This window comes from Bubalus bubalis, chromosome 15 (assembly GCF_019923935.1).
Source record: "Bubalus bubalis isolate 160015118507 breed Murrah chromosome 15, NDDB_SH_1, whole genome shotgun sequence".
NCBI classification, from domain to species: Eukaryota; Metazoa; Chordata; class Mammalia; order Artiodactyla; family Bovidae; genus Bubalus; species Bubalus bubalis.
The window spans coordinates 65,979,021-66,006,378 of record NC_059171.1 but is presented as its reverse complement, the minus strand read 5'-3'; the positions used below and the strand labels follow the sequence as shown (position 1 = coordinate 66,006,378).

Below are 27,358 nucleotides of genomic sequence, written 5' to 3'. Positions count from 1 at the left end.
AGACTATGTGGTGCTTTACTAACCTCAGTGCTTAGCCCTGAGAACTTTTTCTGATCTACTCTCACTCCCTGGATAAAGAGCCTACCTGCCAATGCAGGAGATATAAGAGATGTGGGCCTGATTCCTGGGTCGGGAAGATCCCCTGGAGGAGGAAATGGCAACTCACTCCAGTATTCTTGCCTGGAGAATCCCATGGACAGAGGAGCCTGGCGGGCTACAGTCCATGGAATTACAACGAGTCAGACACAACTGAAGCAACTTAGCACATGACTCCCTGGGTGCACGAGCTCACCCAGGGCCTGGCCATCCACACTGCCCCACTACTGCTGACTGGCAGCTTTCTCTGTCTCTAGACAGAACGGAAAGTGGGTTCCACTGCCTACCCTGCATCTCCACACTGATGTTAAGGAGACACTTCAAACTAAACATGTTCAAGATCAATCTTTTCTCTCCAAGATGACCCCTCCATGGGCTTCTCCATTCTGGGAGAGAACAATACCCTCTCCCAGTTTCTCGGGCCCAAAGCCTCAGACACTCCTCTTGGCTCTTTCTCTCACACCTCCTTCTGTTTGTTCCAAGACTATCCAGAGACAGATGGCACCTCACCACCCACAGCTCTGCCTCTGGTCCTGGCCGTCACCTTGATTCCAGCTAAACCATCACCATCATTTCCTCACCAGCCTCTCTGCTTCCACTTTGCCCCTGAACCTCTTCTCCACACAGCAGCCTGAGTGCCCTTCAGTTCAGTTCAGTTCAGTTCAGCTGCTCATTTGTGTCCGACTCTTTGCAACCTCATGGACTGCAACACACCAGGCTTCCCTGTCCATCGCCAACTCCCAGAGTTTACTCAAACTCATGTCCATTGAGTCAGTGATGCCATCCACCCATCTCATTCTCTGTTGTCCCCTTCTCCTCCTGCCTGCCATGTACCTGGAGTGACCTTTGTTACACACAAAAGTGAGACAGAATCGATCATTCCCCTGTTCCCTCCAGAGCCTTCCCAGCTGTCTCAGGCCACCTGCAGGGATCCGCAAGCTTGCTTGTCCACCAGCCCCGGCCACCTCTCTGTTCTCATCTCCTGATCTCACCTCCCAATACGTCCCCCATTTCTTGTTCAGCCTCAGCCTCCAGCTCACACATTTCCAGCAATTTTCCACTTCTGTTTCCAAGCTTGCTGTGCCCTCCACCAGAAAATGCTTGCCCAGTTCATAACCATGTGGTTTGCTCCCTGGAGTCTCTGCTGATGCCTCCATCTGATCCATCCTCATCTGGTCCTGTTGCCAGATGACAACCCTGAAATAGACCCCCAATACCTCCGGCCCCTCTGTCTCCATCACTGCTTCTCTGAGTGCAGCCATCCCCCGCCTCCTACCAGTCTCCTAATAGACTCACTGCTTCCATTCCTGTCTCTCTGATTGTTCCTCAAATAACAGGCAGAGTATTCTTTTAAAAATTCAGTTCTGATTGTTAGGTAGGAGCCCAAAATGGCGGCAGCTAAAAGACAAGGAAGGGAAAAGCCCACGAAAATAGAATAAAAGAAGGTCCAAGGACCGGAGTGAGGACCTCAGGTAAAACAAACAACACTCCTGGCTGCCCCAGTTTACACAGGACAGGCCCAGGGAGAGATAAACATATAAATAGAGGAGCCAAAGCTAGCTCGCTCGCTCTCTCTCTCCTGCACGCTGGGGAAGACTTCTCCTCGTGTCTTTGGATCGATGTGCCCTCACGCCTCAAAGATGGATTTTCCTGCTATCTTCTAAATAAAATAGAGCTGTAACACTGAGCTGTAACACTGATTTGTCTAAGAGCTATAACATGGTCCATTCAAGACCTGAGAGCTATAACATGGTCTATCCAAGACTTGAGAGCTGTGACACGCCAAGGGGGCTTTAATGTCCTTCACTCCAAATCTTTGTTGTGACGAGACAAAGAACCGAGGAACATACACTCTCGTGACATGATCATGTTACTTTCCTGTTCAAAATGATGTTAAGTCTTCCAGAGACCTTTGCAAGAATCTAGCCTTTATCTAGCCTCCGGGGGTTCTCTGACCCAGCCCCTGACTTTCTCTCTGACTTCATCTTTTGCTTCCCCTGCTCCCTACAGTCATCCCTGCTTTAGCCATCCTTTCTTAGTCCCCCTCCTCTCTCTTGCCACAGGGTCTTTACACTTGTTCTTGGCCCTGCTTAACAGACACCACCTCTTCACCTAATGTAATTTCAATTTATACTTGACACTCCAGATTTAAAAGTCATTCCATGGAGGAAGTCTTCAATGCCCCCCACCACCCCAGCCTGGGTCAACTCTCCTATTAAATGACCCCCTTGTCTCTGATATGACCCCTTTGAAGCCCTCACCCTATCTGTGATAATTTGGTCATCATCTTCCCCTCTATAGTCTTACACTTGTTCCATTTTCCTCTGCATTCCCAGAGCCAGGGCTGGCTGGGCTCAGTGTCAGCCACAGGGATTGCAGATCCTCGATAAACATGTGATGAGTGGATGAGAGAATTGGTAAGTGGACACAGAGGCTGAATCAACACCACCTCTGGGATCTCCATCTCAAACTCAGAGCTAGGTATGCATAGGCACTACTTTAAGCTCTCCCAGGCCCTCTGCTAAGGGAACACTCTGTCCTTCCCGCTTTCCCTCTCCTTTCTGCTCCTAAATCAAGTTTGGTGACTCTGGGTGGCACAGCCTACCTCAGTCAAGCCTGCAGGCTTTGTCCAGAGGGCCCTATTTCCCTGGAATTAGAAGGAGGCGTCTTGCCATCTATAAACTCCTTCTGCGGCCTCCAACAATCCTTCTGTCAGAGACTTGCTAATGCTTTGACTTTCTTTTCCCTTCGTCTCCATCCAATATTTAATAAGCTGCCAGAGTCTGTGGCTACTCAGAGCTCGTCTAAGTCTCCCTGGGGCACAAAACTATGTAAATTGCCTGCTGGGATTTATAAAGAAAGATGTCCCAGAACCAAGCTCATTAGGGCACACATCGCAGGCCAGCTCCGTGCGTCAGATTAGATGCCTCTGTGACAGGTGCATGCCACACACCTGGGCCTCCCGAGGTCAAGCCCCACATCTGAACTGGGCTGCAAAATGACCCTCCGCACCCGAGGAATCCTTTCCAATCTGCTGACGATAAACTCAGACCAACACGAAAGAGAGAGAAGGTTTTGGCACAAAGTGTCCTCAGTCTTGCTGCTTGAGGAGAGAGTCACGGTCCAGAGCTGAGGTCAAAATATATTTAGCCAGGAGCAGTGAAACATTTTAAGTGGAAAAATGTCAACTAGGCTGACTAATCATCTCAACAGGCAACAAGGGAAGAGGGGGAAATGAAGCAGAGTGAGGGCTAAGCAAGAAAACATCAACAGAAACATCAAACACCCTGTCCCAACACACCAGGGAGCAGGAGGGGGACTAGCAGAGAAAACGGCACGGGAGGAAAGAAACTGCAGTGGGGGAGCGGTAAGCAGGGCACAGGAGGGGCTGCCAGCTTCCGCACTGAGACACACCCCCCGCAGCCCTGACTCCCAGCAGGCATCTTGTAAGAAGGTCTGCTGTGCTGAGACCACCATCAGGCCCCACGCTGACCAGGAAATGACCAGCAGATACTAGAGCAGTGGTCCCCTGGCAGAGCTACATGGCCCCAGTGAGAGACAGTTGCTGGCATCCTGGCCCCACCCCATGCAGACCCTTCCTGACTCTTGTCCCCATGAGCAGTGGTGACTCAGAAGGTGAACCCCCTCCTGGAGGGTCCAGTCTCCCCTCGAGATGGTCTCCCCCTTATAATCCTGCTTCATCCTCTTTTATATCCTGTCTGATGAGGGTTTCCCAGATGGCTCAGTAGTAAAGAAACTGCTTGCCTGTGCAGGAGATGCAAGAGATGTGGGTTCGATCCCTGGGTGAGAGGGATCCTTAGAGGAGGAAATGGTAATCCACCCCAGTATTCTTGTCTGGAAAATTCCATGGACAGAGGAGGCTGGTGGGCTACAGTCCACGGGGTCACAAAGAGCCATACACGACTGTGTGACTGAGCATGAGCACATGCTCTGTCTGATGAACAAGAGCAAGCCCCAGATATCCACGTTTTAAAAACCAAGTACCCCTGCCACCTATAATAAAACTCTGTAACACCCTGACAAGGACGATAACTGGCTTTACTCAAACGTGTTCTCGGTACGTCTGACACCACCCTCTCCACACAGCTCCAACACCCCCCCGTGCCTTTCCACAGGCTACTTCTGCTCCAGTGCCTCCCCCAGCCCTACCTACTGAACCCTTACTTGGCCTTCACCTCCTCCATGGAACTCTTTCCAACTTTTCTACCCACCTTCCCCTCTCCCTCCCTCCCTTTATTCCAGCTCTTTTCATATTATAGCACCATAGAGACCTGGAATGAAACCAGAAGGGGTGCTCTTCGTGGAGGCGAAGACAGAGTCTCAGTGCCCCATAAACCCCTGGGCCAAGTTCAATCACGGCTTGGCACTCAGACAACGCTGAGTGCTTGTGGAATGAACGAGTGCCTGCACAAACAAACAGGCCCTAAACACCACCAGGGCGTTCATGCTGCTGTGGGTGAGAACTTATGCACTGGTGCTTTTAAGTCAGGAGTGAACCCCGATGGTGCTTACGTTTTAAAAATTATTATTGCAGACCAACCTGAGAACAATGAAAAACACAGACTAGAGCAGTATGAAATATGATGGGGAAGAAAATGACATTGATTTTTAACCCTGGGAACACTATTCAAAATGGCACAGCTGATGGCCATCAGGCGATCCAGGTCCCCAGAACTCCACATGCCCACCTGGATCATTTTTCAGAGAATCTTCCCCTTCCCCTCACCCAATCCAGTCATCTGGACTTGGACAGCATTGAGTCCTTCCCCAGCCTCAGGGACCCCAGTGACCTTTCCTTGCCAACAATTGTTTATTTGTGGAAGCAGGCACAGAAATGTGGGAGCAGGAGAGACCTGGGCCGGGATTCAGGGTCTGTCACTCCCTGGCAGTGCAACGTCTAAAAAGTTACTTCACTTCTCTGAGCCTCAGTGTCCATATCTGGAAAATGGGTGGACTTTTACCTACCTGAGGGATTGTTTGGAGAACGACAAGACAGATGATGGCCATTAACAGACACAGCACAGTGTCTGATGTTGAGTGGACAATGGACACAGTCAAGCTCCCTTCTCTTCCTCTGTATTAGGTATTTCTCTCTGTCTTCTTCACTGGCCAGTCTGCACGTCCCCCATGAAAAACTTCACTCGGTACCCACTTGGACCAAGGAGAAGCAACTGACACAGATAACCCTTGGTAGCCCCTCCCTTCTGGCTGCCACAGTTTCTCACACCTGAGAACCCATTTCCTGCCTCTTGCTCACTGATTCTCCTTTGAGAGCACTGCTCTCTTCTTTATTCGTTCACTTATAAGCTGTTATGCATTCAACAAGCACTGAGCAGAAACCCCTACATGCAGGCACAGTGGTAAGGAGGTGAATGAGGCTCCTGCTGTCACTGACCAATGGAGTTTCCCCAACTGCATGTGCTCCAACCTGGGAAAAGAGTGTGGGAATGAGGGCAATGCTCTGATACCTCCTTTAGGACTCAGCTCAGACACTGTGTTGGCTCCCAGGGGTTCCCAAGGCTGCCATAACAAACTCTGCCAACTCAGCAGGTTCTAACAACAGAAATTTGTTCTCCCACGTTCTGGAGGCTGGAAATCCAAAATCAAAGTATTGGCAGGGCTGGGCTCCCTCTGAAGGCTCTAAGGAAGAATCTTGCCTCATCTCTTCCAGCTTCTAGGGGCTCCTGGAAAACACTGCCATTCCTTGGCCAGTAGCTGCATTGCTCCAATCTCTGTCTCCATCATCACACAACCTTCTCTGCATGTCCTCCTCTGTCTCTTATTGCACTTGGGGCTTACCCTAACTCGTATGATCGCATCTTGATCCTTACCTTATTATGTCTGCAAAGACCCTACTTCCAACCAAGGTCACATTCTGAGGTTCTGAGTTGTCATGAATTTGGGGAGGAGGCATTATCTATCCCATGTAGACAACATCTCTCCTCAGAAGGCATCTTGATGACCTGCACCATCCTTGGTCCCAGGCTGGGCCACCACGACAGACAGCTCCTCATCTTCCCTTTTCATCAGGGGCATCTCATGGGTGGGGACCATGTCTGAGAAGGTACTCAGTAAATGTGTATTGAACTGAACTAAACCATTTCACTGGAGAAGGAAATGGCAACGCACTCCAGTATTCTTGCCTGGAGAATCCCATGGACAGAGGAGCCTGGTGGGCCACAGTCCATGGGGTCAAAGAGTTGGACACGACTGAGTGACTAAACCACCACCAAGCCACTTCATAGGGACTGCTGCTGCTAAGTCACTTCAGTCATGTCCAACTCTTTGTGACCCCAGAGACAGCAGCCCACCAGGCTCCCCTGTCCCTGGGATTCTCCAGGCAAGAACATTGGAGTGGGTTGCCATCATAGGGACTAGCAACTCTTTAATGAACTCCACGGTCAATGTATACAAGATATAGCTTTCGAGCAGCTTCCCAAAATCCCAAGGTGAGCAACGTTTGCCAAATGCCTATCAAGGAGGAGTTAGGGTCCGTGAAGAGAAGCCCAGGATCAGGCACGAGAAATGATCTAAGAGAACTCATCTGTTAGCACAATGTCACCACCATGTCCTAGTCTCGGTCTAGCCAACATAAGCCTTTGGGATGACGTCGCGAGAGGCTGCACGTTAACACAGAAGCCAATGCTGAGGGGGCTGGAGGGAGGGGTCTGGTTTCTGAAATGTCAGCTCTCATGCAGTCTTATAGGAATTCTAGTCTCCCGTTTAAACACCATATCATTCTCTTCTTGCAGGGAGTTTGGGTTTTGTTTTCCCTAAAGATATCCACGAGTCTCTTTTCTTCTTCATTTTAGTTATTTGATTTAATTAGGATTCCAGTTGGACACGACTGACTTAACTTATCTGCAGGGCAAAACTAAGAATGCTCGTGGTTTGAGAGGGCCCAGATAATTCTCCACTTGAGACTGAGACCACCAGGGTCTGTGCACACAGGTGTAACAATTGCTTTTTACTTGATAAGCTGTGTCCAACTCTTTTGAGATACCACGGACTGTAGCCTGCCAGGCTCCACTGTCCATGGGATTATCCAGGGAAGAATACTGGAGTGGGTTACCATTTCCTTCTCCAGGGGATCTTCCCAGACCAGGGACTGAACCAACATCTCCTGCATTAGCAGGCAGATTCTTTACCTGTTGAGCCATCAGGGAAGCCAGTATAGCAATTAGCCTTCAGAAAATGTTTGCTGAGTGAAGTAATCCACAAATGACAATGACTAACATTTCCTGTCCCCTTACTAAGCACTGTACCCACATTACCTGGCTCAGGTATCACAAGACTCTTCCAGATTCTCCTCAGCACCTTCCTGAAACCCTATATCAAATACCTTCTGGAATTTCCCTGGCAGTCCAGTGGTTAAGACTCTGTACTTCCAATGCAGGGGATAAGGGTTCAATCCCTGGTCAGGGAACTAAGATTCTGCATGCTGCAAAGCCATAAAAAGAAAAAAATCAACTGTCTAAAATAAAATACAGCCTCCACCCCACCCACTGCATTATTCTTTCTCACCCCTTTGTCTTTCTTTCATACCTTTACTCATAACTATTTATTATTTAATTTGCTTTCCTGACTTTATTTAGCTGATGCCCTCACCCAAATGGAAGTCCCATGAGGACGGAGAACAGGGTTGCCTTGGCCACATCTGTCTCCTTGGTTCCTGACACAGAGAAGGTAACCAACACAGGTTTGCTCAACAAATGAATACTCAACCCCTCCAGAGGAGGGCTGCAGGAAGACCACTCTGCGGGCAGCCAGGGGAAGGATGGAGGAATCCAGAGAGTTTAGATGCACTGCTGTTCCCATCCCACGATGAGCTACAGCTGTTAGTAGAACAGCAAGGACCTAGGAAACAAGGAAACAGAATCCACAGGGAGCTGGACACTAACTGATGCACAAAGGGGAGGAGACGGGGAGCAAAGAAGAGAGAGAGCACGCAGTTGCTAGCTTGACTGACTCTCAGGATGACTGTGCCATCAGCAGAGAAGTGCAGGACAAAGGCAAAGGCAGGTTCGCCTTGGGGCTGCTAGCCAGTAGGTGAGAACCCAGAGACAGGAACTGAGGTCTCCCATGTACAGAGCGGTGTCCCCTGTACCCCAGGGTTGGCACAGCCCTATGGATCTGTAATCTTGCCTACAGTCTGTCTGTCTGGGGCTTCCCAGGTGGTGCAGTGGTAAAGAATCTGCCTGCCAATACAGGAGATGAAAGAGATGTGGGCTCGATCCCAGGTTGGGAAGATCCCCTGTAGAAGGAATTGGCAACCCACTCCAGTATTCTTGCCTGGAGAATCCCATGGACAGAGGAGCCTGGTGGGTTACTGTCCAAGGGGAATTACAAAAAGTTGGACACTACTGAAGTGACTGAGTACATAGTCTATCTCCCCCACCAGATCTTAGGGACCCATCTCAGAACCCCCTTTTGAGACTTTCCAGCCACCACTGAAAACACCTCTAACAGTGGTTTGCGTGGTGACCTTTCGCGTCTGCAGAGGAGGCTATATGGCAGTTTCTGAAAGGACGAGAGCACAGATGGAGCCAAAGTGCCTGGCTGTGTGACCCTGAGAAAATTAACCAACCTCTCTGTTTCTCAGTTTCCTCCTCTCTAAATTGGGGATTATGATAACACGTGCCTCCTCATAGAGTTTTTGCAAGGATTAACTGAATTAATATACATAAGTGCTATCTGTGGGTTGGCCGTTAATAGCATTTCTGCTATTAAACATAATGCATTACAAAGAGCCATCTGTAGCTATGCGGCCTTGGGCACATCTCTTAACCTCTCTGAGCATCAGGATCCCCTGTGGTAAAGTGGAGATGAGGATGCTATCTCACTGCAGTGGTTTGAATCATGGCCCCGAAACATAAAACCTTATTTGGAAAAAAAAGAGATCTTTGCAAATGCAGTTATATAAAGGATCTCAGGATGAGATAATCCCGGATTAACTAGGCAGATCATAAATCAAATGGCAAGTATCCTTTAAGAGAAAGGGTGAGGGAGATTTGAGGCACAGAGGCAAAGATGAAGGCAGAGACTGGAGTTACGCAGCCCACAAGCCATGAAACGCCTGAAGCCATCAGAAACCCGAAGAGGCAAGGAAGAGTCCTTCCTCATCTAAAGCCTCTAGGAGGGGAGCAACCCTGCCAATACCTTGATTTGGGGCTTCTGGACTCCAGAACTTGAGATAATGCATTTCTATTGTTTCAGACCATGGGATTGTTATAGCACCCACAGAAAAGCAGTAACTCCTTCATAGGATTCCTGCAAGAATTAGAAGAGATAACATCCATAAGGGCTGCCCTGGTGGTGTTAGGGGTAAAGAATCTGCCTGCCAATGCAGGAAATGCAGGTTTGATCACTGGGTAGGGAAGATCCCCTGGAGAAGGAAATGGTAACCCACTGCAGTATTCTTGCCTGGAGAATCAGACAGAGGAGCCTGGCGGGCTACAGTCCATGGGGTTGCAAAAGAGTCGAACAGGACTTAGCGACTAAACAGCAACAACATTGTTATAATTTACCTCCCTTCCCTGGACCTTTGTCTCCCCACCTGTAAAATCAGAATTTACATGAAATAAAGGTGTCCAAGTTTTTGCTACCTTCTGCCAGCTCCTTCACCCTTCAGCTCCCTCACATGGCAAGTTGGGACCATGTTATAATAATTCCTTTTCTCTCTCTTTCTACCTCTGTCCATCATCTCAAAGATCCATGATGGACAATGTCCCCAGTGAACAGTCTTCATATCTCTATATCCATCATGGAGGATGGTGAGCACTTGCCCTTATCCCCATCTTCAAACGGGAGGTGATGATGAGATCACAGAATCCTGAGCAGTCACCCTCCAGATCTTCCAGTCTGAAAGAAGACCCTGGGCAAGCTACTCAACCCCACTAGGACATGACTGCCCAAATTATATTTTTGGAATGATAATATCCTCCTACTTCTCAGGGCTTGATGAGGAGGAAGCACTTAAGGTGACCATATAAATGTCAAAGGCAAAAATAATATGGTGGAGGTAATAACACATAGAGAAGTAAAAATGTGCAGTGACATTAAGAATGTCAATGCCATTTGAAATATAAATATACAGTGACTCTGTAAATGTCTATGATAGCAGAAAGGACGGGAAGAAGGAGATGGTGATAATTCACGGGTGTACTGGATGGGAATCTGTCGCCAGACTATGCAAAGGGGCTCCCTAACGACTCTCTCTGGCTCCATTCTCTCCTCTCGTCACTCTTGCCCTGCCACCAGGAGTCAGGATTGGAGCGACACTCCTAGCAGAAGTGGGGGAACAATAGATCCATTTATCTTTCAAAAAAAATAAAGCTGGCCTGCGACCTACAGAGTCGCAATGGACCATGGAGAACAGCGACGAGGAAGGCATCGCCAAGCGCTGCATCCACCTGCGCCCTGATGCCCTGGCAGACCCCGCCCTCGTCTCGCTGCACCTCCTGCCTGCGGGGTCTGGGTTACCACCCGCCGCCCCCACCTCCGTGGGGCGCTTCTTCGGCCCAGCCATCCATCCGCCAGGGTCTTGATGTACTGGAAGTGTCCTTTCGGGGCCGTAGTCTACGTGCCGAGGAGGTAGTGGTGCTGCCCGGCTTCGTGGGATACGCGATGACAGAAGAGAAGGCAGAGGTGTTGGGGAGGCAGGATGACCACAGCTAGAGGAGCAGGAACTGGTGGAAACTCAGGAGGCGCTGGAGCGGGACTTTGATGGCTTGATCGGGACTTCGACCGCTTGCTTGGAGCCACAGCCAGTTTCAGCAGCTTCACCCTGTGGGGCCTGGAATCTATCCCTGGTCCGGAAGCCAAAGTGCGTGGACGCCTAACCTGGTGCACCCTCGCTGCAGCGATTCATGCACAGGTACCCGAAGACTGAGAACCAGAGCTTGAAATTGAAAGCCACCGATCCCTTCACCCCAATAAACCCCTTCTTCACTGTGGAGCCAGAGTCCCTCAGGCAATAAAGGAGCTCTTCACAGAAAAATCAATCAATCAATCTGACCTGATCACTCCCTTTCTTAAATCTCTTGCATGGTTAGGAAGAAAGTCAAACTCCTTTTCCATACCCAGACTCTGATTCTGGGAGGGATTGGGGGCAGGAGGAGAAGGGGACGACAGAGGATGAGATGGCTGGATGGCATCACTGACTCGATGGACGTGAGTTTGAGTGAACTCTCAGAGTTGGTGATGGACAGGGAGGCCTGGCGTGCTGCGATTCATGGGGCCGCAAAGAGTCAGACACAACTGAGCGACTGAACTGAACTGAACTGAAAGGTCCTTTGTATGTGTAAGAATAAACAGCCTCTACTTGTTTAGGTAACAAATAACATGATAGCAGAGGGCCCACCCAAGAGGCACTCAGCCAATATTAATTTCCTTGATGCCCCCACACTTCCTATTCTCTTCAACAGGGCAGAAAGAGAACTCTCTTATTTGCCTATTAACAAACAGTGTTTAGCTATTAGCTGCAGTTGACTAAATCTCAGATCGTTGGACACTGGTTCCCCATCCTATGGCCTGTGGGGACACAGTGACCTGCTTTTTCACTCTAAGGCCTCAGTCCCAGCGAATGTGGTCAAAGTCTTAGATTCTCAAGAAATTTTCAAGGAAATATTTTTACCCTCAAAATTGCTTCCATATTTTCACCTAGAATGTTGATTTATTTTATTATTCACTGACTGAAAATTCATGAAATTTTGTGGTTAGAGTAAAAATGTCACACACAGTTCCATATGTCCATGCAGTGGGGCTGAGAAAATCTGACAATGAAAATAACCACCATTTCTTCCCCTAGAGTTTAAGGGCCTCCAGTCTCTCTCTCTTTTTTTTTTTTGCTTATAATATTTATTGCCTTAATCAGCAACATTGCTTTAAAAAATTATAGATAGATACAAGACTCCATAAATAAGGATAATGGTCAAAGCACTGTATTTTCTTAAATTAGTTTCAAAATTCAAATTCTCAAATGCAAATGTAATATTTTGGAGTCATGGAGCTAAAAGGGGGCCTGAGAAACCAATTGTTCCAAATCAGACAGGCAACATGGAGAAATGGAAACAATGCTGGGTTCCATGAGGGCACAGGACTTTGGGCAGATCACTTAACAACAAAGTCCTGGCCTGTAAAATGGGTGAATCTCATCTGCTCAACACTCCTGAGAAAACTGTGATAGTAAGTAGAAAAGTTGACCATGTTCTAGTGGCCAGGGATAAATACTCTCCCACACTCTTCATCTCTCTGGGCTCAAGGCCCATTTGGCCTGGGGAAGCAAGAGTAAAGAGATAATTAGAGAAAGTCATTGATCACATGTATGTAAGCAGTATCCAGATCAAGAAACAGGATATGATAGTACCCCAGAAGGCCCCTACATACCTCCTTCCAGGCAGTAGACTCTCTGGGGGCAACCACTATCTTCACTTCCAACATCTCATTTTAGTTGGACCTGTTTATGATGTTCGTGTACATGGAACTAGACAGTTGAACCTTTGGTATGGCTTCTGCTCAACACTAAGTTTGTGAAATTCATTCTCATTGTTATGTGTTGTTATAATTTGCTTACACTTGTTCCCTATAGTGTTCAATTACATAACAATATCACATTCATGTATCTGTTTTACTCTTGATGAGCCTTTGGGGCTATTATGGACATTCGTGTGTGTATCCTTTGGCAAATATATGTGTGCCTATCTGTTGAATGTATATCTAGGAATGAAATCACTGGGTCATGGGGTATATATATAAGTTCAGCTTTAGAGATACAGCCAATTAGTTTCCCAATTATTGTATTCATACCAATCTCTCCCCCCATCACCAGTGTGTGAGAGTTCCAGTTGCTCCATATCTCAACAGTTGATATTGTCTGTCTTTTTAATTTTAGCCATTTTGGTGGGTTGGAAGTGGCATCATATTGCAGAATGATATTTTTAAGGTGTAAACTGGGTTATGTTACTCCACCAATAATTTCGCTTTGCATGCAGAATAAAACCTAACTCTTCAACTTGACCTATAAGGCCTTGGTTACCTCTGATTTTCTCATTGACCTCTCCCTCTACTCACTATTCCTCCACTCCACCAGGTTCTTTCTAGTCTTCAGATATGCCATGGTCATTTACAGCTCAGGTCCTTCATATATTCTGTTTCTTCTGTCTAGAATGTTTTCTTTCAAATCAAACCATGAATGACTCTGCCTGGTTCATTCATACATTCAACAAATATTATGGAGTGATTATCAGATTTCGTATCAAATGTCACCTCCCTCCAAATATCCTCCCCTGATCACCATCAAGTGAGTCAAGATTACTCCACACCACAACCACCACCCCACGTTCACTCTCTAGACCCTTATAGCTAAGTCACTTCAGTCGTGTCTGACTCTTTGTGACCCTATAGACCATAGCCTTCCAGGCTCCTCTGTCCATGCGATTTTCCAGGTGAGAATAATGGTATGGGTTGCCATGCCCTCCTCCAGGGTATCTTCCCTACCCAGGGATTGAACCTGTGATTCTTATGTCTCCTGCACTGGGAGGCAAGTTCTTTACTACTAGTGCCACCTGGACCTTATCTTGCTTAATTTTCCTCCCAGCACTTATCACTACCTCCCATGTCCTCTTTTAAGATTTTGGCCTTATCACACAAGAATATAAACTAAAGGCAGATACAGTCAGTGTATCGTCAACTAGAACAATGTACACAGTAGGTATACAATAAATAGTTATTGGATGAATAGAGAATAAAAGGGAAGGAATTCAGATAGCCTTCTCAAGGATAACAGAATACTAAAGCTAATGGAGTCTCTCCTATGTTTTTCTTTTTTTTTTTCTCCTATGTTTTTCTGTCTTGCTTCACACCATCATCCCACTTGACTGACGAAAATGAAGCTCAGAAAGATAAAGTGAATTGGCCAAGTCAGCAGCAAAAATGGGTTTGAATCCAAACTCATGATTTCAAGTTCTAGTACACTATTCTGCCTATAAAAACAGGGGACAAAATCTGATCCGATTTGAATGAGTCTCTAATTATTGAATGCTGGACATTAGGAACTGATTCAACCTGGAGAAGTCCTCTCTCATACCATAAAGGTTGACAACACATCAAGAGAATATGACACAGGAATCACCTCTGGTTTTTCCCCAAATCATCTCTGTCCTTGGTTCAGAGGAAGAGGATAATATTGGGAGGATAAATGTAGATGAGGGTAGCTCTGAGTCTCCCATTCTCTCAAGAAAGGTACATAAACCATCTTGGCAGGAGCAATTTTACTGGGCTCCAAGGGCCTGAGATCTACCAGGAGATCATGCCCTACCGGGTGAGGGCCCTGTCTCACATGCTTAGTTTGGGTGAGAATCAGTGTGTACCACAATGTGATCCTCCGTGGCCAGTTGCATAATTGGATATGTAATCAGTACCTTCAAGAACTTAAGCCAAAAACACTCCTGACACCACTTCGATCTTGCTGAATCACCTCCAAACCCCATGACTGGATGATTCACTGGTCTCCTCTGGGATCATGACTATCAGGTGCTGACCCAGAAATGAGAACTAAAGTCATACGGAGAAAGATCCACTAGCTGGAACTCTGGTTTTTCCAGTGCTTCAACCTACTACTCCCTGAATCTCCAAGCAGTGATGGAGACCATGTTGGTCCATCCTTATAATCTAAATAAATAGAAAAAGATAACCAGAGACCAAGTAGATAGGATAGGGAGCTAACAATTGGGGAAAAGTCAACTTGGGATGACAAAAAACATACAAATCAACAACCTTCTATCAGAATTCCAAAATCCAAAAATCTCTGAAAACCTAAAGTGTTTTGTTTTGTTGCTTATTTGTTTTGTACATTTGCAGCAAATTCATTTGGCAGCAAATCATGACAACAAAAACTGACATGAGACTATTTTTAGGGGCTGAATCTATACTGTGTTCCAATGCCTGTGTTCATGATTAATTGATCCAGGGGTTGACAACTGACCCAAGTGGAGTACAGCAGAAAGTCTTCAAAGATGGCCACCATCTATTCCTTTCCTCCTCCTGTGAATTTGCTACTCCTTACATCCAGATAAGTCTATTTTCACCTATGCTTGAATCTGGGTTAATCTTAGTGAATTTTTCAACCAAAGACTGGCAGAAGTGATGCTATCTGACATCAAAGTCTAGGTCAGAAGAAGCTTTGCAGCTTCGATCTTAGTCCTTTGGAACATTTGCTCTTGGAACTCCACTGCTACACTGTAGGGATATCAAGCAGCCCCCATAAAGAGGCTCACATGGGGAGAAGGTGAGGTCTCCCCATTGATGGGCTGACTGAGCTCCCAGCTGACAACCAGGAACCACCTGCCAGCCATGTGAATGCACCATCTTGGGAGTAGATCTTTCAGCAGCACCAGCTGTTGCTGCATGAGCTACACATCTGAGCCCTGCCCAAATTCCTGACCTGTAAATCATGAGATGAAACAAAAATATTGTCTGAAGTCACTACGTTTTGGGATAATTTGTTGTTCAGCAACAGATCACTCAAACGTGAAGCTAACCATAGTCTCTCTCTCTCTCTCTCCCAGGAATTTGAAATTTCAATTGGGGTTAAACAGATATTGGAAGTTTTAGGAGCTGAGTCTCATTAAAAGCAACCCTTGGTGTGCATTAGAATCACATGGAAAAGCTGCGTAAAATGTATAAAGTTCTAGGCTACCACCCTCCTCCCAAATTTCTAACCTAGTCAGATTGGGTAGAACTTAGGAATATTTTCAGCAAACATTTTAAGCAAGCATCCCAGCTGATTCTGATATCATGGACTAAGAGTATGATTTGGATAAACAACTTAGAGAACCAGCACACACACACACCCACTTAGACTTTCCCTCCCCCTGGGTCCCCAGATTAGCATTGACTCGAGCCCCTGACAATCAGTGCTAGTTACTTGTGGCCTAAAAACAGGTTGGATCTCAAGGTCATGGGTATTGACAAAAGCCTGTGTCAATTTAAAAAAAAAAAAAAAAAAAAAAAAACCTCAGTAGAGGAGATGGTGGTGCTTGAATGCTCATTAACCCACAGTTCCCTCTAAATTGAATTTGAAGACTTAATCATCTTCCTAATTTTAGAATCCTAAAATATCTAGGATTGTGAGATTAAAGGCCTCTTTAAACTGCAGTGTGAAATGTTATATATATTTTTTTTCTCCAAAAGGCAGAGCTCAACAGCCACCTTGGGGATTCTTCTGGATTATATCACAGACAACAGGATCCTCTCAGTAAGACAGGCCGGCTGTGACGGCCATTATCTGCAGACAGAATTTTCAAAGGGCTGGTCAGTGTGCGTGAACTCTGGCTGAGGCAATTGCTTTGGGGAAAGATTTTCTTTGAGGAGTTCAGATAGGAGAGATGATTTACAGGCACTGGACTCCCACAGCCCTGCTCTAGTCAGACATGAATCGGGTCAAGGTCTGTGCGTTCTTTCCTGTTTGAAGGTTTATTTGAGAACAAGAAAAAGAGAGAGAGAAAAAAATCTCTGTAAGTTAAATTCGTGGACTATTCTCCTTTTCCCACAGCCAGTCCAAAGAGGCAAATACTATGTAAATGGACATTTGATAAGTCTCAAAGTGACAAGCCTGGAGTTTTCAAATATGGGGTCAATGTTAGCAAACTTGGCAAGCAGGTGACATCTACTTCAGCAACCTTCTCCCAACTCTGTGTTTGGTATTACCTCTCCTTGCTTTATCCTCTGTCTTCAAATTGCCCTTCTGCTCCTCCACTGTTCCCCACACTTAGGTTCCCCACCTAGAAGTGACTTCTTTAGGAAATAACTGAAGCTCCAGCATGTCTTCCTCTCCGTTCTTCCATCAGCCCACCTCCTCCATCAAAACATAACTCTCTCATATCCATGCCCTCTGGACCCTCCCCATGCCTCACCAATCTGACGATTCATCCTTTTGGCAGCTCTAATAGAAGAGAATTTTTATTATTATCCTTCACATTTTGGTTTTGCAATTTATAGGGACCTCACAGAAGCAATCCCTTGGGAGTAAACTAGTAGTTAAAGCTTCGGGCTCACTGCAGTGAGGTGATAGAGTGACACTGTACACTGTTGATTCTATACATAAAACAGGTAACTAATGAGAACCTACTATAGCAGAGGGAACTCCACTCAATGCTCTGTGGTGACCTAAATGGGAAGTAAATCCAAAAAAAAGAGGGAATGTATGTAACCATATAGCTGATTCACTTTGCTGTCAGCAGAAACCAACACAACATTGTAAAGCAACCATACTCCAATAAAAACTAATCAAAAAGAAGATATGGTACAATATAGAAGATATAAAGAAAATATATACACACACACAGTGGAATACCACTCAGCAATTAAAAAGGATGGAATTTTGCCATGTGCAGCACCATGGATGGACTTGGAGGGTATTATGCTGAGTGAAATAAGTCAGACAGAGAAGGACAAATACTTCTCTTTGTATGACATCACTTATCTGTGAAATCTAAGAAATACAACAAACTAGTGAATCTAACAAAAAAGAAGCAGACTCACAGATACAGAGAACAAAGTAGTGGTTACCAGTAGGGAGAGGGAGAGAGAAGGGGAAAGATAGGAGTAGGGGAATAAGAGCTACAGATTATTAGGTATCAAATAAGCTACAAGGGTACATTGTATAACACAGGGACTATAGCCAGTATTTTATAATAACTATAAATGGAGTATAACCTTTAAATTTTTGAATTATATTATATGCCCATAACATGTAATATTTACAACTATATATGTGTCAATTTAAAAAAAAAAAAAGACTTTGAAGGGAAAAAAGGGCAATATATGATTCTTTCTCTGTACTAAGCCAGCTCAGAGGCTCACGGAGTTGCAGGGTCCTGGGTACTAAAGAAAGGAGAGTTCATTCTTAATGAGGGTGTAATTGAATATGTCCAGATTTTTGGAGTAAAAATGACCTTTCCTATAACTTAGAATCTATTTATTCTTCCCTATGCAAATTTACAAAACTTCTTTTTTAAATCTGGAAAATAAAACCCACTCAAAAAATTAAATTTCAAGAAATGGAAACCTGAGACTCACCCTCCCAAGGTTCTACTGGCTGATTCCATGGCATCTTTTTGTGGGTGGTTTACACTCAAGACACATCACCACCCTCAGCCCTGCATGGAAGAAAGGGGACACTGATCAGTTCCTCTGACCAAAGCTAATTTTCTAACTTGTCTACCTTAGACCCCAAGACTTCCTCCATGACTCTTTTTTCACATTAAAAAAAAAAAATCTGGACAAGAAATCAGAGCTGACTTCTAACCCAGGTTCTGCTGCTCACTATGGGGTTTTGAACTTAACAGAAAAATGAAGACTCCAAAACTTGGAAATTCTCTTCACCTTAAAATATCTAGGATTCCAAGATTGAAGGTCTCTGTTTAAAATACGAATTAATTCTCTGAAAAGACAGACACATTCATTGTCTATTACCTACTCCCCCTTACAGGTTTCCCTGGTGGCTCAGACGGTAAAGAATCCACCCACAGTGCAGGAGACCCAGTTCAATCCCTGGGTCAGGAAGATCCCCTGAAGAAGGGATTAGCTACCCACTCCAGTATTCTGGCTTGGAGAATTCCACAGGCAGAGGAGCCTACAGAACAGCTAATATTTGCCCATTTCACTGCTGTGGAACCCAAGGTTAAGTAATGTGCCCAAGGACATATGGTTAGATAGCAAAGATTGAAGCCAGACGATCGGACACCTAAGACCAAGATCTTAACCAGTGTATAAAGCAAACTTATCTTAGTCCAGTCTCCCATAAATAAAAGTGTGTTACTGCTCAGTGTATTAAGATGGATAAAGCTAAAGGGGATTTGAGCTATGATCCAGGCTGTTGACAGATCCCGAGATCATTCTGACAGCAGCTCGGAGTGACAGAGGGGTGAATGTTTTTGGAGTGACGGTCCTGTCCCCAGAGCTTTTCAGGCCCCCAAAGAAAACCTTCTCTGTGTCCCTGATGTTCTTAAAAAGCACAGCAGACCAATTTCAACCATCCTGGACAAATGGTGGCCACCATCCCCCAGCCTGTGGAACGGCACCCTGACCCTGCCCTGGAAAATGCTTCTGGCCCTTTTCTGAGATGGGAAACTGGAATGAAAAGGAGGCAGGGAGGAGAGGTGAGGAGTGGAAAAAACAAAAACAAAACAAAAACTAGTGTCCACGTCTGTAAAACGCAGAGAGAAGTTGGGCGAATGAGAGAACATATTTCCACAAATGGAACCAAAACACGTTTCACAAACTCTCTCGGCCTGACGAAGGATTAGCTGCTAAAGGCCACAACTGCGGGGACCACACTCTGTTTACAAAGCTCCTCCGCCCTGCATGGAGACGTGACTTTCTCTGTCCTCACTGAAGGGCTGGTTGTCTGGTTACCTGAGCTGCCTCAACCCAAACAATTCTCAGAGTCTCTAGGACAGGAGTCAAGGAACAAGGCCTGGAGCCAGGCTGTTGACACAGGTTCACTGTCAGCTGAGCTACGTGTATCTTCAAGAGTCTTCTGTATGCTTCAGAAAAGTCAGTGTCATGAAAGGTGAAACAAGGCTGAGGAACTGCTCTTGATTAGAGGAAATAAAAGAGGCATGATGACTATGATCCTCCAATGCATTTTGGACCAGAGCAGGGGGAGGGATGGATATTACCATAAAGGATATAATTGGGCCAACTGACAATATTTGAATATGGAGTGTGTTAGCTAACAGTGTTTTACCCTAAAGCATCAAGGCCAGATACTGTTAAAAAATATTTTTTTGACCCACAACTTGTAGCCATTTGCCCAGGAAACCAACCTTTTATCTACAATAAACAGCCCAGGTAGCAGCCTGTTATAAGTCAGACTTGTAGAAAGCCAGATTGCTCTCTCTAGTGACAATGCAGGAAGCCAAACAATAATTCAGTAACAATTGGTCCCAAATGGCCAGGACTTGATTAATAAGGGACACCTTCCTAATGCTTGTTCCTGCTCCCAACTTAGGATCAACTAGAGATATTCAATCATGCACCCCTAACCAATCATGTGGATCCCCCACTTCTAGTTAGCCCACCTCCAGCATCCCCTTGCCAACAGCCTCCAATCAGGGTATACTTGAAGCCTTCCTTTTTCCCCACTATAAAGCTTTCCCACTCCTCTGCCTGCCTTTGCACCTCTGCCAAAATTCAAGTGATGTTAACCAACTCTCTTGCTATAGTAAGCTCAGCATAAATAGCCTTTGATATTCTTCATTTGGTGGGTCTTGGTTTATTTCCACAGTTCTTCAATTACATGTGGGAAATATCAATGAAGAGTTTAGGAGTAAAAGGTTTTCTGAATGATTCAGAAAAATTCATATACATATATATAGAGAGAGAGTGATAAAGCAAATGTGGTTGCAAATTAATGATTAGTAAATCTGGAAGAATGGTGAGAAACTTCTTTGTAATCTCCTTGCAACTCTTTTCTAAGTTTGTAATTATCTCCAAATAAAAGAATTTTTTTTGAAGTGTCCCCAGCTAATTGCTTATGCTGAGCAGACAGACCACACCTGTTCAATAGATGATGGACTTTATGTCTTGTCTGTGGTTCTCCCCTTGCACAGCCACAAAGGCAGAAGCCAGAGGCTCTCTCAACCCCACCCCTGAAGAGCAATCCCATTGTCCGCACACCCACACTTTCCTAACCCTCTCTGGCAATTATCTGTTTGGATCACTGGCTGCATGGAGAACCAGAGTGATCTTGGAGTCCCTTCTTCCCTGGGCCATGGGGCACAGAATCAGCAAGATACTCTTCTTATTGTCAGCCCTCACTGACCCTGGGGCTTGTGATGCAAATGGCTCGTGAACTAAGGATTGCAAGGATGTTTGGAGATTGGCCATCAGTTTCTTAAACTGAGTTCTTGGAACTGGCTGAACTTAACTATTACCTTCCAAAGCTACTGTAGGTGACTGTTTCCTCATCTTACCTTCTTCTTCTCTCATGCAACATATTGGGGCCCCCTCTTCTTTATTAGGGCTTCCCTGGTGGCTCAGATGGTAAAAAGGATCTGCCTGCAATGCAGGAGAACTGGGTTCCATCCCTGGATCTGGAAGATCCCCTGTAGGAGGGCATAGCAACCCACTCCAGTATTCTTGCTTAGAGAATCCCATGGACAGGGGAGCCTGGTGGGCTACAGTCCAGAGGGCCGCACTCTTATCCCTTCACCCACTGGTTCCTAAACTTGGCTACCAGTGGAATCATCTGAGGAGCTTTAAAACATACTGATGCTGGGTACTGTGTCCCAGAAATCCTTATTCAATTGTTCCAAGATGAGGTCTGAGGTTTGGGGCTTTTGTTGTGTTTCTTTTGATTTTTTAAGTTCCCTAGAAGATTCTAAGGTCTCAGCCAAGATTGAGAACCACTACCTTAATGCACTGTCAAAGCTCTCCTCTCCCAGACTTCCCACCCTTCTGATTACTCTGGGGTGATTTCTGATCATTTCCTCAGGCCTCCCACATAAGGGCAACTTCCCTGAAATGGTTAGAATTCACTTGGCCTTTCTTTGAAAATCTTTCCACAACAGTGAATTAAAGAAATATGAGACACATGAAAACCTGCTCTGGTCAATAACAATCAAAAGGAACCATCATCATTTCCTATAAGTAAACTCACCCCAGCATATATTTACAGGACAAAAGCCCCAGCGGTGGACCAGCACACAGCACACGTCCCCTGTGACTGCACAAACTGCTACAAGGCAGAAACAACAGACGGTCCATCCAGATGTAGATACAAGATACTGACGATACGTGGGGCAGAGCGATGATGCAAGTGCATCAGATTTACAGCAGCAGGTGGTGGCCCTGCCTAGCAGGCGTCTACATGGTCATCTGACCTCTCAGTCACAGGAAAGAGAGAACAAGAAGGTCCAGCACCAGGGAGTCTGTTGAAAGATCTGCAGTTTGGATTCAAAACAGAGAGGTCTGGAAGATGCTGGGAAAGTATGTACTTGTACAGTTTTCAGTCCAGATACTTGCAGAATTATGAAGAGGGCTTCTAAAAATGACTTGTCTCTCTCCTATCCCTGGCTTGGTCCAGTTAAATGAGTCTCTGTAGGTAGGCTATCCCAGGTGGCGCTAGTGGTAAAGAATCTCCCTGCCAATGCAGGAGACACAAGAGACATGGGTTCGATCCCTGGGTTGGGAAGATTCCCTTGGAGAAGGAAATGGCAACCCACTCCAGTATTCTTGGCTGGACAATCCCATTGGCAGAGGAGCCTGGGAGGTTCATAGGGTTTGCAAAGAGTCAGACACGACTGAAGTGACTTAGCATGTGGGTAGGGCTCAGACACTGGTATTTTGGGAATTTCAGGGTGTTTTTTTTTGTTTGTTTTTTTTTTTTTGGTTGTACTATGCAACTTGCAGGCAGCTTGTAGGATTTTAGTTCCCCAATTAGGGATTGAACCCAAGCCCTCAGCAGTGAGAGCGAGGAGTCCCAACTGCTGGACCATTAGGGAATTCTCAGCACTGATATTTTTTCAAGCTCCCCAGATAGTCTAGGGTGCTGCCACTTGACTTCGAGTGTCACCTCCACAAGGAATCCTCTTGCCTCACCATCCAGGCAGGACCGTGGGCTCCCAGCCCCCTCAGTGGGCTCTGCAGTCTCATCACTTCTCCTACCGCCACCCCCTTAGCACTGCCGTCTCTTCTCACACCCCCGCTCCTGTTACACACATGTACACATACACGGACACTCATAAACACTCACACCAACACAGACTCTCACACACAGGGACCCACAGAACAAACCTCTCAGCAAGTCCATGTGAGTCATAAGAGGCTCTTGCATGTGAGTTGTTCTCTTAACTACACTGTGAGCTTCCGGAAGTAACTGTGTCTTCTCGCCCTGTGAGGGTCCCCACAGCATCTAGCAGAGTCCCAGGCGCCAGGAACTTTAAGTGCTAAATTTCCAAAGGGTCCACTGATCCCTTTAGCCAAAACTGTCAGTGGACAATTCACTTCCCTTGAGCCCAGGACTTGGTATCCTGAAATAGACTCACATGGCTACTGAATATTCCATACCCTAGCCTGGGTTTGTGTTTTGGCGCCAATGCTTATGAACTCCGTGGCCTTGAGCTCAACCTGTTCTCTAGGCCTCAGCTTCTGTAGCAGCCAAATGACAACAAGAATGGTAATCCACTCTTGGCTGGGAAATCCCATGGACAGAGGAGCCTGGTAGGCTACAGTCCATGGGGTCACAAAGAGTTGGACATGACTTAGCGACTAAATGACAATAATTTTTTAGAGTAGCTTTGGACTCACAGCAAAATTGATCAGAAAACATAGACAGTTCCCAAAAACATAGACAGTTCTTTCCTCCCCACAAACTCCCCCATTATGAATGTTTCCCAACAAAGTAGTACATTCATAATAATTAATTAATTTTTGACATATGATTATCACGCAAAGTTCATAAATTGTGTTACAGTCTGATTTTGCTGTTACATATTACTACCCACATCATAGCATTGTTAGATAATACTACAATCAAAGTACTTTGCAACTACATGCATGCTAAGTGGCTTCAGTCATGTCTGACTCTTTGCAACCCCATGGACCATAAACCACCAGGCTCCTCTGTCCATGGGATTCTCCAGGCAAGAATACTGGAGTGGGTTGCCGTTTCTTTCTCCAGGGGATCTTCCTGATCCAGGGATCAAACCCACATCTCTTGCATCAGCAGGCAGGTTCTTTACCACTAGCGCCACCAAAGTGTCTGGCAGATAGAAAACACTCAATGAATGTTTCGATGAATGATTTCAATAGTCACATCTACAGACCAAAGTTTGCTCCGAAATGATCCTTAAAGCCCAACTTGAGTGTGTGTAGCATCTTCTCTAAACAAGGACAACCACAAAAACGGTCTCCAGATGGTACGGTACCTAGCGCTGGTGTCCTGTCTGGGTGACTCTGCAGCTTGGGCTCTGACAATTTTCAGTTTAAAACAGCTACCCAGGAAGTGCCGATCCATGGCTCATCTCTTTAATTCTTCCCCTGTAAGGGAGTACAGAGCAAGTGGCAAAAATGTTTGAGATTAATCCTAGAAATTGGACCAGTCTCATAGATGCTGGGTTTCCCTGATGGCTCAGCAGGTGAAGAATCCTCCTGCAACTCAGGAGACACAAGAGATGCAGGTTCAATTCCTGGGTTGGGAAGATTCCCGGGAGAAGAAAATGGCAACCCACTCCAGTTTTCTTGCCTGGAAAATTCCATGGACAGAGGAGCCTGGTGGGCTACAGTCCATGGGGTTGCAAAGAGTCAGACTGAGCAATTAAGCACGCATGCATGCTTAATCAGCCACAAGTCATGGGGTGGGGCGGGGGGAAGTGAGGAGGTTAAGTGTGAATGACCTCAGAATCACTGGCAGAACTTGTTACATAGACAAGAGGTGGGTTCCACTGTCAGAGACTCTGATTCCAGAGGTCTGACTCAGTGGTTCTTCCAAACAACAGTCCAGGTGATTCTGGGGCAGGTAATTCGGATAATTGTTGAGACATTGATCTTGTAGACTAAACGAAGGGGGTTGTGAAGGAATGTGGTTCTGATGTCAGATACTTCAAGTTTGACTCAGTTACCTAATCTGTGAGTCTTAGTTTTGTCATTTGTAAGAGTAATAAAACCCATTTGCAGGATTATTATGAGTGTCAAATGCCTGGCATTCCCACATGGGAATCTATAAGATGGGAAGAGGAGGCCTGTTGGGCAAACACATAAAAGTATCAGGCTTCAGAATCCAGGTGCAGGATGTATCTTGAAGACATGTGGGCTCTTTCCAGGCTTCTCTCTAGTTGTGGCAAGGGTTTAGTTGTCCCACAGCATGTGAGATCTTAGTTCGCCCAAACAGCAATTGTACCTGTGCCCCCCTGCACTGGATTCTTAACCACTGGACCACCAAGTAAGTCCCTCCTCTTGTGTTTTTTTAAGATAGTACACGTAGGAAGGGGGCTTCCCAGGTGACTCAGTGGTAAAGAACCCGCCTGCCAATGCAGGAGACACAGGTTCGATCCCTGGGTCTGGAAGATCCCCTGGAGAAGGGTATGGCTACCCACTCCAGTATTCTTGCCTGGAGAATTCCATGGACAGAGTAGCCTGGTGGGCCACAGTCCATAGGGTCACAAAGAGTCTGACACAACTGAGCATGCACATAGATATATATGACAACGAATATGTGCTATGAAGGGAATCATCCAGAATGAAGAAGAAAACGTGACGGTGAAGAAGGAAGAGGAAATAATTAGGAAGGCTAAGTGCTAGAGATGGTGGTGGGAGCTGGACTCAGTGTGTGTGATGGCAAGGCTGGGTCTTGCCAGGGAGCAAGGACCACAGAGGGTTGGAGCAGAGGGGAACAACTGTTGGGAGCTTTGTAGACTTGGCAGTGAAAGAAAAGGAAGTTCTCCTCTAACTGTTTCTGTTTTCTCCGTGAAAGTGAGGATGAGGGAGGAGATGGGAGAGACTGGAGAAGACAGGTGGTGAAATCACCCTTTGGGAGAATGGGACAAAAATTGACCAGAGAAATAAAGTGGAAAGGCTGTGTGTGTCTGAGAGCCCTCTTAAAAATGATGGTCCCCAATTTGAAGTGAGGTTACTCAACATTACTGAGTACTCTTCTCCAGCCTTATTCAGCTCACTTGGTGTACAAGTCAAGAAGAGGAGGCAAGTTTTGCCATCTAACAGAGGGAGAGAGGGCAAGGGCTGATTGACACAGCGATCACGTATTCTAAGCTGAGCAAGAAAGTACGTGCAAATAAGCACACGTCACGTTCACCATCACCGCCGTCTTCAACTGCCAGAGCAGTTGTTACTTTCACTTGTGTTTTAAAGCTACGAAATAGAATTTACTACAAGACATAGCATTTTATTTGCTTTTAAAACTTATTTTTTTAATATCTATAAAGATATGAAAGACCTTGGGAAAATTGGATTTTTTTAAATTTGTCATGATAGGCTCCCGGTTTGGGGTTTTTTTTTTTTTTTTTTTTTTGACAGAGTACAGATAAGACATAGGAAAGCCTGGGAATGACTTTCTCATGCAATCTTCACCCACATAAGGGTCCGTTTCCGAGAAACCATGTGCTCTGCTGACAAACAACTCAGGTAGCAGCGGGAGGCAGATCTGGCCTCCAAGCCACTTTCCATCACTGACTGACTCTAGCCAGGTTCCTTCACTTTTTCACCCCAGTCTTCTCAGTCATGTAATCAGGAAACAGTAGCATGTACCTCCTAGAACAGCAATAAGGATTAAGTAAGAAAATCCATGTAAAGTGCCCAGCAAAGTGCCTGGTATATACCAAACATTCAGTAAAAGATAATCCTATTCCTCTATTAGATACTGACTTTCCCAGTCTCCCTTGTGCCCAAGAATGTCTAATTGACCTTGTTATGGCTTATGAGAGATTAAGAGAAGTCATCTGAGAGGCTTCTGAATTTTTTTTTTTTTTGGGTTTCCTATAAAGGAGTCAGGCATGATATAATGCACATAAGAGTCCCTAACCTGCATATGCACACACACACACACACACACACACACTTTCTTTCATCTTTCTTCCTTGAATTGAGATGAAATGCTTGGAGTTGTGGTAGCTATTTTGTGATAAACATGAAGGCAACAGTCAAAAGCTAAAGACAGAAAAGCTGAAATGAAGAATTGACCCTAGATCCTTGATAAGACCCAGAGCTGATGAACCAACCTCAGAATGCTCTCCAGAGTTTTTAAGTGAGATAATAAATGCTTGAGTATTTAAGCCACTATTAATTAATTGCCACAGGACTTCCCTGATGGTCCATGGCTCAGACTCTGAACTCCCAATGCAGGGGGAAAGCTTCCATCCCTGGTCAGGGACCTAGATCCCACATGCTGTAACTAAGAGTTTGCATGCTGCAACTAGGAATCCGCATGCCACAACTACAGATACCAAATGCAGCAACAAAGATCAAAGATCTCGTGTGCTGCAACTAAGACTCAGCACAGCCAAATAAATAAATATTTTTAAAGAATTAAAAAATCACAGGTACCCCCATGGTGGATTCATGTCAATGTATGGCAAAACCAATACAATATTGTAAAGTAAAAAAAAAATAATAATAATACTAAATAAATTAATTAAATAAAATAAAAAATCAATCGTCACTCACAGCCTAAAGCATCCCTAATTGATTCAATAATATTGTCTATTAGGATTTATTCCAAGCT

The 27,358-nt window shown here is 45.6% G+C and overlaps 1 long non-coding RNA gene and 1 pseudogene across 1 annotated transcript in view; one reads left to right on the top strand and one right to left on the bottom strand.

Annotated features, from left to right (window-relative positions):
* LOC123329496 overlaps nt 1–23,293 on the bottom strand; it is a 95,750-nt gene extending 72,457 nt beyond the window's left edge. The window contains exons 1-2 of the long non-coding RNA XR_006545029.2: nt 21,782–23,293; nt 18,196–18,275 (exon numbers count right to left, since the gene is read on the bottom strand). This is a non-coding gene — a long non-coding RNA (uncharacterized LOC123329496). The remainder of the gene's footprint in view (nt 1–18,195; nt 18,276–21,781) is intronic.
* On the top strand, nt 10,485–11,008 carry LOC102393318 (annotated as a pseudogene).
* Nucleotides 23,294–27,358: the final 4,065 nt, after the last annotated feature.